Source organism: Anopheles coustani, chromosome 2 (assembly GCF_943734705.1).
Source record: "Anopheles coustani chromosome 2, idAnoCousDA_361_x.2, whole genome shotgun sequence".
Taxonomy (NCBI): domain Eukaryota; kingdom Metazoa; phylum Arthropoda; class Insecta; order Diptera; family Culicidae; genus Anopheles; species Anopheles coustani.
This window is the reverse complement of record NC_071289.1, coordinates 50,073,485-50,084,377: the sequence shown is the minus strand read 5'-3', so window position 1 is coordinate 50,084,377 and position 10,893 is coordinate 50,073,485.

Genomic DNA, 10,893 nt, shown 5'->3' with positions numbered 1-10,893 from the left:
GATTTTATCTTGTTAACATATTGTTTTCATGTTGTTAGTTAATTTTTTTTTATGGATAACAAGACAAAGTGTTGCACCAAAAAAGGGGGTGGGGTGCAACATTCAATCGGTTATGTTGTGGTGGTGTTAGTGCCAAATAGGCCCCCGGTTACAAATGTGTGTGTGTCATTTGGCGCATTGGCACGCACACATCTATATCATGCATTTCGGATGTCAAATGAGAATACGGTGTTTATGTTTACTTCTGCTTAAACCGTCGACGCGGAAAGTTTTATTCGTTGCCAAATTCCTGCGCAGAAAGTTTTATACTTCGTGTCCGCTGTGTAAACGAAAAAAGAAACGTAGGTAAATGTTACAAAAAGTAAACATAATTACTGCTTTACGCAAATACTCACCATAATTATTGTTCTTGCAGAATGGAGCGGTCAATTCAGGAACTGACGATAAGGATGGAGAAAGTAGAGCAAAGACTGTTGGTAAATACACGGGAGCTGTTCCGCAATACAAAACAAAATATAGGCCTTAAAGAGGCTGTTCAAGAACTTACGGCAAGCGTACATCCAGGATCATCTCAGCAAAGCCATTCCGAGGAGCTGCCGGAGGATGTTCCGCAGATTACGTCCCAAGAGCAGATGGACGAGCTCGAGAATAGCCTTTCCCAAAGAGCCCTCCCAGCGGGCATTGTTGCACAACATTCTCTAAAAATTCACTCAAAAAATGAATTTTCCTCAATGCACCCTCGCTGGAGTCCACAATTGTGCACTACAGCGTCGAGTAGCGCAACGTCATGACGTCATCACTCCACTTCGTTTGCCCATTGCACGTACAGTTCTCATACGCCTTCCTTCTCATACACCTTCCTTCTCGTATGCCTTGATCAAAACCAACGATAAAAAAAACCGCAAGAACGTTTCGGTGGGTCATGAACGGTGGGTCATGAAGTTCTTCCTTCTCACACACCTTCTTTCTCATATGCCTTGATCAAACTCAACGCTAAAAAAACCGCAAGAACGGTGGGTCATGAAGTTCTTGCTTTGTTTTCTTATCAACCGAGCAGTATTTTTTTTTTATGAAATCCGCGTGGATGGCTTGTTTTGATGTGTCAACTTTGTTTTGATAAGGATTTATCGCTTTTCTTGAGCAGTGTCGAATCTTGAGCAGTGTCGATTATTTTTTTAAAATTGTTTGCTGTTAATCGTTGTGATTTGAAGTGATGGATCGTGAAATAGAAATCGAGTGGGAGGCATTCAAGCAAAGTGGATCAAGTGCTATACCGTGGGCAGATCTAGGCGTTGGTAAGTGAAAGTGAAAATACAAAATATATTACCGAAACATTGGTAATGTTTCGGGTAATAGCATATGTGGTGTACTCTTGCTGCTGGTTACGTATAAATATACGATCGGGATCTGGATGCAGTTTTAATAATTAGTAATATTGTTTTAGATATAACTCCTGAAGAGGAAGCGATGGAATTAGGTAGAGCTTCGTCAAGCAAAAGAAAGAACGTGGATGAAGTTTCTAGTGGTCCTAGCCATCGACCTCGAATGGACGACACTGAAATAGAATGGGCTGAATGGCAACGAATGAGTGCGTCTGAAATAAAATGGCCTGATCTAGGAGTTGGTATGTAAAAGAAAAAATGATTAAATTGTAATATATTGTTTTAAAGCCTCCGGGCAGCTGGGTTGGGTTATGTAATATTTCATTCTATACTTCAACTGTTTTAGGTATAACCCGAGATGAAGATGCTTTTTTACAAGCGGCATCTACGAGCGGCATTGTTGAAGCCAACCGCCAGATAAGTGTAGAAAACAGGGTGGAGGTTATTGGTAGTGGAAGCTTAATTTTACCCACGGAGGAACCTGAAACAATTTCGAGCCATGAGGACACATCTATTGACGGATCTGATGATGATGATGATGATATCAGAGTGGATTGCACTAGGTTGGCTAGATATGTAGATAGCTATAGCCGACATGAGGCGTTGAGACGGTGGGCAATCTTGGAACTCGTATCACGTTCGTCTCTAGGAAAACTTCTGGCGATCTTGAGGAAGGATTATAAATTGCAACTTCCTAAAGATGCACGGACACTTACCAAATCATCCTCTCCAGTCGTGGTAAAAGTAAAATCGATCTTGGGAGGACGATTTTGGTATCAGGGGGTAGAGACGGTCCTAAAAAATTATTTTAAAGATGTCATACCCAAAGATGACCTTCTTTCCATACAAGTGTCGATCGATGGGCTTCCCCTTTTTAAAAGTTCAAACACACAACTGTGGCCAATACTTATAAAGGTGGAAGAATTGGTAGATGGTCCGGTAATGCTTGTCGGTGTTTTTGGGGGACAAGCAAAGCCGGAGAACATCGAACAATATCTTCGGCCGCTAGTGTTGGAGGTGAACGATCTCCAGCAAAGAGGCTTGCAGTTCGGTGACAAGCAGGTGCATTATAAACTTCGCGCCATTGTTGCCGATTCTCCGGCGCGGGCGTATCTAAAAGCTGTCACCAGTTATACTGGTAAGCATGGATGCTTAAAGTGTTCCTGTGTTGGGGAATACATCAAACCGGAGAATAAAGTCATTTTTGACTCCGTGAACTCTGCACCGCGCATGGACGCGGGCTTTCGAGCTAAGGTAGACAAGGACCATCATAAGAGTTGGCGGACACCACTAGAAGATATAAATAATTTCCATTTAATAGAAGACGTCGTTGTTGGCGATCGGCTCCATTTAATTGATTTGGGGGTGACCAGAAAAATTCTTCGAGGGATGCTGGATGGCAAATTTGCAACCCTTGGTCGATGGTCAGACCCCCAGAAGGAAGCTGTGTCTAAGTTTATGGAAAATACACGGCTTCCTTCTGAGGTGCATCGCCCCATGAGGCACCTCAATGAAGTCCGCAATTGGAAGGGAACCGAATATCGGTCCTTCCTGCATTACATTAGTGTTGTGGTCTTAAAAGATTGCAGGAACGAACAGGCTTACAATCATTTCTTGCTCTACTTCTGCGGTGTGACCTGTTTTGCATCCACGGCACATCAGCGACATTGGCCGCTTGCGAAAAAGCTCCTAGAAAAGTTTGTAAAGGAGTTCGGCACGATATATGGTCGTTACCACTTGACAAGTAATGTTCATAATCTCCAGCACGTGTATGGAGAAGTTTTAAAATTTGGACAACTTGAAAATTTTTCGGCTTATTGTTTTGAAAACCACTTGCAGTTTATCAAACGCTGTTGATGGTAAATCGGGTTGGATTACACGTAACAGCCGATTTTACCTTGCTGCCCGAATTTAGAGATCAATGGTTTTTGACCCACCAGGGCAGCGTCATCAAATTTTTGGAGGCAAAGAAAAGTTCTCATCTCCATCATCATAGCAAATGTAATTAAAAAAAAAAACAATTCAACATCATTAACAATTCATGTATTGTTCTCATAAATTAAAACTAAAACCCTATCAATAAATCTAAATTAAACAAACTTAGAACTAACCAGAAATAAACAAAGCCCTATCACCAAATAGAAAAGAAAGTAACTAAACTAACTCATGTACTAAAGCTAAAATTAACTTACGTACTAAGGGAAGAACGGTCTGTTTTTTTTGTAAGTGTATGGTTTGTTGGCCGAACCTTTTATAATCCCTTTTGTTTTTCCCGTGCTCGCTGCGTTTTTTAACTTTAACCTTATAAAGGCTTCTACAGCGGATGCATGCACTTGGCCATCATGACCGTTCTCCGCTATTTTTTTTAAAAGTAGAAATATATTATGATAAATACTAAACCTAATTTTTTTTTCAGGACGTCCTCCGCCAGACCAGCTGCATTTGACCATAAACTGTTTGTTAAATAGGAGCTGCATACCCTCATGCATCCTCTGCTTTGCCTCCGTTTTAACTGTACGAGTCTGCACCCATTGCAGAACATCTTGGAAATGTTCAGCGTTACGAAGCTTGAACTCCAACTCGTCCAGCTCTTCTTTGCTATCCACTGCCTTCAGAGTAAACGGGGGTTCCTGATGTGTTACCACCTGTGGGGGCCGTTGGTCCAGCACATCCTTCATCCCCCGGACAACTTTCGTCAGTATAAATGTTTGCCGCAGGTTCATATCCACACGCTCGGAAATAGAATGCAGCGATTGATTGTTTGCCGTAACACTGGGAGTACAGAGCTTTCGTTGCCGTTCCGAAATTGTTTATTTTGATTTCGACTTGCTAACGTAGACTATATTGAATGAAACTCTATGTGTTTTATAGCTCACTTTCAATCCATTGTCGCCCCATAGTTAAAAAATATATGACTATTTTTACGTCACCAACTTAATTTCATGTTTTAATTTCAAGATTCTTCTATTTAACTAGTAAAACTACAAAAAACAAATTTGAAGGGGCACAACCATATTTCCTCCATGTAAACACTGTTATAGAACGATCGAGGTTATTGACAGCTCCACGTTGTTTACATTTTACAATTGATCGAAAACAATCGATCTGGATAGGAGTGAAAAGTGCAGAAAGTGAGGTAATAAATAATGTTAATTACGTTCTAAGTGGGTAAATAAGGTAAGTAAGTTCGACAGGTACTTGGACTACACGGGACCCGTGCACAAAAAATGGTGGTAAACGTAAGCTCCAATCCGTGCTATACGATTCTCCAAACCCGTACCAGCCTGGCCGGATCATCAAAACTACAGTGAAAATATTAACAAGTGAGTATGAATCATCGCAGTTACTGTGAAATTATTAGTACATAAGTATTAATCATCAACAGTGCAGTGAAAATTGCACATTGCTATACATATTTTAAAAACGCTTAATATTTATATTATATCTTTATTTTTTCCAGCTGTTTACTCCACGTTTCCTCAAACAGCACTGAAAACACCCAGCATAGTGCTGCAGGGATCACCATGGTGCAATAACCGGCGTAAAGGGAGATGTTTTCAACACTTGGTCTAATGTATGTTTTTACTGTTATTTATGTTCAAATTGTTTTCATAATTTGATATTAATTCTTTTCTTCAAATTTGTTTCTTTACAGCTTACAACGGAACTGTTTGCCCGCCATTGTACAAATGGCCTTTTTATGTAAATAAATATTGATTCAACGAGAATAACGTTGAATTTAAATTTTCACGGTCGTTAAATTATTGTCGAAAGAATTGACGTAACGAATGTGGGGAATGAAAGAAAGGAGGAAGGGGTGAGGGGCGAATGAACACCCCTACTACCAATTTTGAATGAACTCAGGCCTATCCCCGTGGATCGGAGCGAGACGCAGCGACTGACTTATGCTCCGTCGCATTCGCGCTGCAGGGCCGACAATTTTCGACCCGCCCGCGAGCGTAACTTATATGAAGAGTGAGCAAAACTTGTATGAAGCCTGAGCACGCGTGGATACAAACAAGTGCGAAGGCCTCAAAGAGCACAATTCGCTCCATACAATTACACGCTCTCCACCGTACGGCAGTGCAGAGAGTGTACGCGAAGACCCCGCGAGAGCCTTAAATGGCCTGCTCTTGGTTGAGGCCTACGCTAGCGATCGCTAACGATGCATGCAAACGCATGTAGCTAGATATATATTGTACATTTAGCGCGCCATTCTCAAGCAAGAGCGCCGGTCTAGTGGTTAGCGTACACAGACCGGAGTTGGAGAGGTTGGGTTCGAATCCCGCTGTGTGCTCGAGGCATGAGAGTGTTGTAGAAGGCAGAAGAGAGAAGGGGGCCCATCAGGGCTCTCCTCTTTTTCGTTTTTGCCGGCTTTGCTCCGAATGAATTATCCCGGTTTAACTGGACGATCGTTGAGAGAACCGTTGACAAAACCGGGACCCATTTTGTATGGAGAAATGTTCATTTTGTGTTGGATGGGACCCGCTGTAGTGACGTCACAATGCTGAACCGTCATTGTGACGTCACGAAACGTTCATTCATATTTGGCTAATCTTTGGCTAATCTTTTTCGAGGATTAGCTAAAGATTAGCCAAAATGTGTAGCGTTGCAAGCTAATGATGCGCAACAATGCCCGCTGGGCTGGTGGCAGCGGTAACTCAAAATTCCGTGTCACGTCTACGTCTCTCCCGTCTGCACCCGTTTCCACCCCTCATTGGCCCACACTTTTCAAACGATGTGCAACACCGTTGATACACTCAGCAGGCCATCCTGCTCCTACCTTCGACCCTGGATTTTCGTACTCGCTCTTTTAGGACTTAGGCAATTTTTCAAACCGTTTCATTTTGCAAAACAGTCTCAATCCCACACTCACAGTCAAGCTAACAGGTGAGCGTTCAGTGATTGCAGCCGCCGGGACCGCTTGGTGCGCGTCGAGTGCAGTGTCAAGTGCGTAAAATAGTGATGTTTTCAGTGTTATTTAGTGAAGTTTATCGATAAGAGTGAAGAAATTGTGCGTGGGTTTGCTTTGCTGCTCATATTCAGCCCGAACACGACGTATTTAATCGATAGGTAGTGTTGTTTACATCGCTACTCTTCAGCATGGAGAGGTACTGCTGCTGATGGCTTCCGATTCGATCTCGCAGAATTCATCGATCGAAAGCAAAAAAAAGATGAGTATTCCATCATTGATTGTGTATAAACATCAATAGTAATTGATTTCCGATCTATTTTCATTTCTAGAGCATCTTTCGTCGGAAGCTTGTTTTGGATCCCGCTGCTCGGATGCGAATCCCAAGATATTCCCTAGTGTACAAGTGTTGTGTGTAGTGCAGTGATAAGTAGTGAAATTGATTACTAAGAATAGTCTTAAGCGGTGTAGGTAATTAAAAATAAACCGAAATAAATATATATGTTGATAAAAATATTACGGAACTGGCGGACTTATGTTTGCATGATGACCATCACTATACAGGGTTCTCGGGGGCCGCCATTACTGACCCATGCGCATGCGCAAAATCGCCCACGAGGGCATCTCAGACCCGCTGGTTGCGTGTCACAACCAGCGCCAAACCACCCAACTGGCGAATTTTATCTTGTTAACATATTGTTTTCATGTTGTTAGTTAATTTTTTTGATGGATAACAAGACAAAGTGTTGCACCAAAAAAGGGGGTGGGGTGCAACATTCAATCGGTTATTTTGTGGTAGTGTTAGTGTCAAACAGGGGGTTATGAAGGTGTGCGTGTTATTTCACCATATTGGCATGCACACATTTATATAATGCGTTTCGGATATTAAATGAGAAAACAGTGTTGTGTTCTGCGCAATCCGTCGACGCGGAAATTTCTATTCTTTATTAAATTCGAACTCTACTTCTACACTCTGCTCCCCCGGAACATTATGGGCGGCTTCTTCCTCCGGTGTTATTTCTGTTGAACGAAACAAACAAAGAAAAGGAATTAACGAATCGCTGTTTTAACGGTCATGAGGTTGCTCTATCATACTGTTTACTTACCGATTCCAAGATCGTTCCAAACGATCAAACTTCTCATCCGTTTTACGGACCAGATCGTCCATGAGCTGACGCCGTCGCGGACTTGTTGATGGATGCACTTTTTCTTCTATAAGTTTCCCATTGGGCACCATGAACTTTGGAAAAACACTTCACACTTTTCAGCACGACTGTTCTGGCGCTAGTTGTTTTGAAGACTGAAAACTTCACCGCGTCGCGATTGACAGTCGGTGCGTGATGGCATTCATACAAACGCCTTTTTTTATTCTGTACATGATTGACCGACATGAAGTGCACCAACACACACACGGGTTACTGTGCAGTATGGGAATGCTACACGATCGGTTCCGCTATTGTAATGTGTCAGACTGAAATGTGAAAGGGCAGATGTGACTTCCCCCCTAGCACATCGGTTCATCATTAGAACGAGTGGGAAGATAAAGTGTGCAAGAGAAAGGTGACAGTACTGGGCTTAAGGGGGTTGGAATGTGGGGAAACGGGGCAATGTTGCATGTCACCGTCAGTTGGGTACCCGACGAACAAAGTTGCGCGACGGCGAGTTTAGGAGCAACAATTTGGAGCCCGGGCGATGAAAGTGCTACCCCAGTGCTCCTCTCCGCGAGTCTATACTTGCAAGCGGTAGCACAACATCGCGAACAAAACACCGCGACGAAGCGATGCATCAGGAGGAATTTCCCCATCCCAACCCTGATCGACCCATACTTGCAGATAGAACTGCAACACGGAGCGGTTCGGACCAAGGCGCATTAAACAGGGTCGGTTTGGTAAATGTCGTTAAACTTTTCAAACTATAAAAACCCTGAAGTTGAATCGGAAAATTGATTCATATCAAAACTTAACCATGACTTCGATGAAGGCACTTAAAAAATGAGTTATATTAAATACCACTGAAATCAGTTTTCGTAACTGCCAGTATTTTCTATGCATTGCTGCGTTAAACGCATTAAGGGACTTTCTCTCGCGCTTCTCAGGCGAAATTAAACTTCGCAGGAAGTTCTTGAACTTCTTGCTTCAGCGTATATACTCGATCAATAGGTTGAACATTAGCACTGCACTTGTTTTATCTTGAGCAGTTGCGAGAGTCAGAACGATCTCTCGCACAGCCACCTATCGTTAACGTAACGCTATGATGTTCTTTGTGTCCGGCTGGTCAAAATTATTGTTTATTGATTACTGCGAATGCGAAAAACCCAAAACAATCGCTATACATTTCTCATAGCATGATTCATTATGATTCATAATGTAAAGAAACAAAATATTATGTCAAAAACATGGGTCTTCTATCGAGCTATTTTTTTCAGTCGTAGAAGTGTAGTGGAGAATTAAAAAACAATTTTTTAAGTGACTGAAAGCGAAATAAGCGAACCAGATCCAAATATTGCGCAAAATAGAATCAATGTGTTCAGTTTGATATCAATCATCACTTCAAACACTGCTCATAATTACCAAGCAATGAAGAAAAAATAAAATATTATTTTGACAATTAATTATGAATTTGAACCAAATGTCAACAAGCCAAAGTAAACCAACCTGCAGCTCTATGAGCCTTGGGCAGTTTTGCCTGCTGTCAGCAGAGTTGTTTTGATTTTGCCACCGCTTGCAGAGTGAAATTGCAGTTCACCAAAAATGTGAAGAAAATAGTAATATAACGGCAGTTTTCGTTAATATTCGGTAAGTAAACGTTATTGTGATAAATGGTAATCAGAAAGAATCCAAAACTGTGCTAATTTTTATGCATATTCTCTTCCAAAGTTCAACGTAAGCAGCAGCGGCACCAGAAGCCCAACCGCGGTGTCTTCACGCGGTGGAATGCAAGTTCCGTGCGGAGATGGCTGATTTTTGCAGTAAAGGCGGCTCCTGGCGAATAAGTGGTTTGTAACGTGGTGTATAAATATATTTGAATAAAAAATGTTCTTTTAATATAAAATTACGACTCAGGAATTTTCCTTTGTACATGATGACAATATATTGAAAACATCGCCTCTATTAAAACACCGCGCATTGTATAAAAAACATCGCGTCACGCCGTTTTTGTCACGCGACCTACATATTTCGCGGGTTCCATCAGTACTCTGATGATACCATGAAAAACGCTCTTTTGATAGTGCAACATGCGTATTTTTGTTACTCGGGTAGTCGCCCATGTAGTGATCCCAAACTGGGATTCGAATCATAACTTGGAATTCGAATCACAACTTGGAATTCGAATCTGTATGGCGACTAGCGACTCTTTTACCAACTCGTTCATTCTTTTGGGATTCGAATCCCAGTTAAGGATTCAAATGAAAGGGAGTCACATAAACTATCTGTTAGGATTTAAATCGTTCATTCTATATTAAGATTAGAACCACTCACTCATTCTCACTCAGAGCGCACATCACTACTTTAAACACTCGTTTGCCCATCGGCGACATAACCGGTATTTATTTGAGTTTTTATCTTTTTATTAAAGCTTTTTCATCCACTCCAATGTTAAAAATGTATATTCTTGTGCCTAGTTCCACAAAAATATCGACTCCCCTATTGATATTTTACAATAAAATATCTTGCGCGGAAGATTTGTTCATTAAACAACTACCCTAGACGCATCATATAATAAACCATCGTCAACGCTGAAGTCAGAGCGTATGCGATGCCAGAAATGATGGTTTATTATACTGCTGGAAACTTTTACCCGCAGAACCCTAGGGTGCGTGACAATCGTTTGTTTAGTTTTAAACCATGGTTTATTTTGACACAAATGAATCTACTACATATTTTACCTTTTTTTTATGTATGGAGTTCGGTGTACACTAAAAACTCGACCAATACTAAACCGTCACTCCTGAAGTTTTTCACACATTAAGTTTAAGTACTGCAGATGTTGTTGAAGGTTTGTTTGATCACTCTTTTTTGATTAAATTATCTATATTTTACAATTTAAACTCAGTTTTACTAACACAAACAAAACAAGCATGTAAACAAATGTCAAGGTGTATCCAACATAGCTACCCTAAGGTTTATACATCACGGGGAAATTCATGAAATTTCATACATTTAAATATGCCGTTACCCTACTACCAATTTTGAATGAACTCAGGCCTATCCCCGTGGATCGGAGCGAGACGAAGCGACTGACTTATGCTCCGTCGCATTCGCGCAGCAGCGCCGAAATTTTTCAACCCGGGAGCGGCCGCTCTTGAGTGAAACTTTGCATGAAGAATGAAATAAAGCGACGGATGGAAAGCATAAACCGCTACAGTTTGAACGGAAAGTTTATTTATTTACTTTGAATGGCACCAGCGCTGCCTACTACGGTAGAACATTTTCCAATGTAAACAACATTGACGCTTTCAAATCTGTTATCGAAGCACAATAAAGAGAAGAAATAAAACAAACATAGCTCCTCAATGGTTATTCCTAGCCAAGTGCACCATTCAATCAAAAGATAGTTCCACTAAATACCTATGCAATGATTTTTATAACATCTCAATCG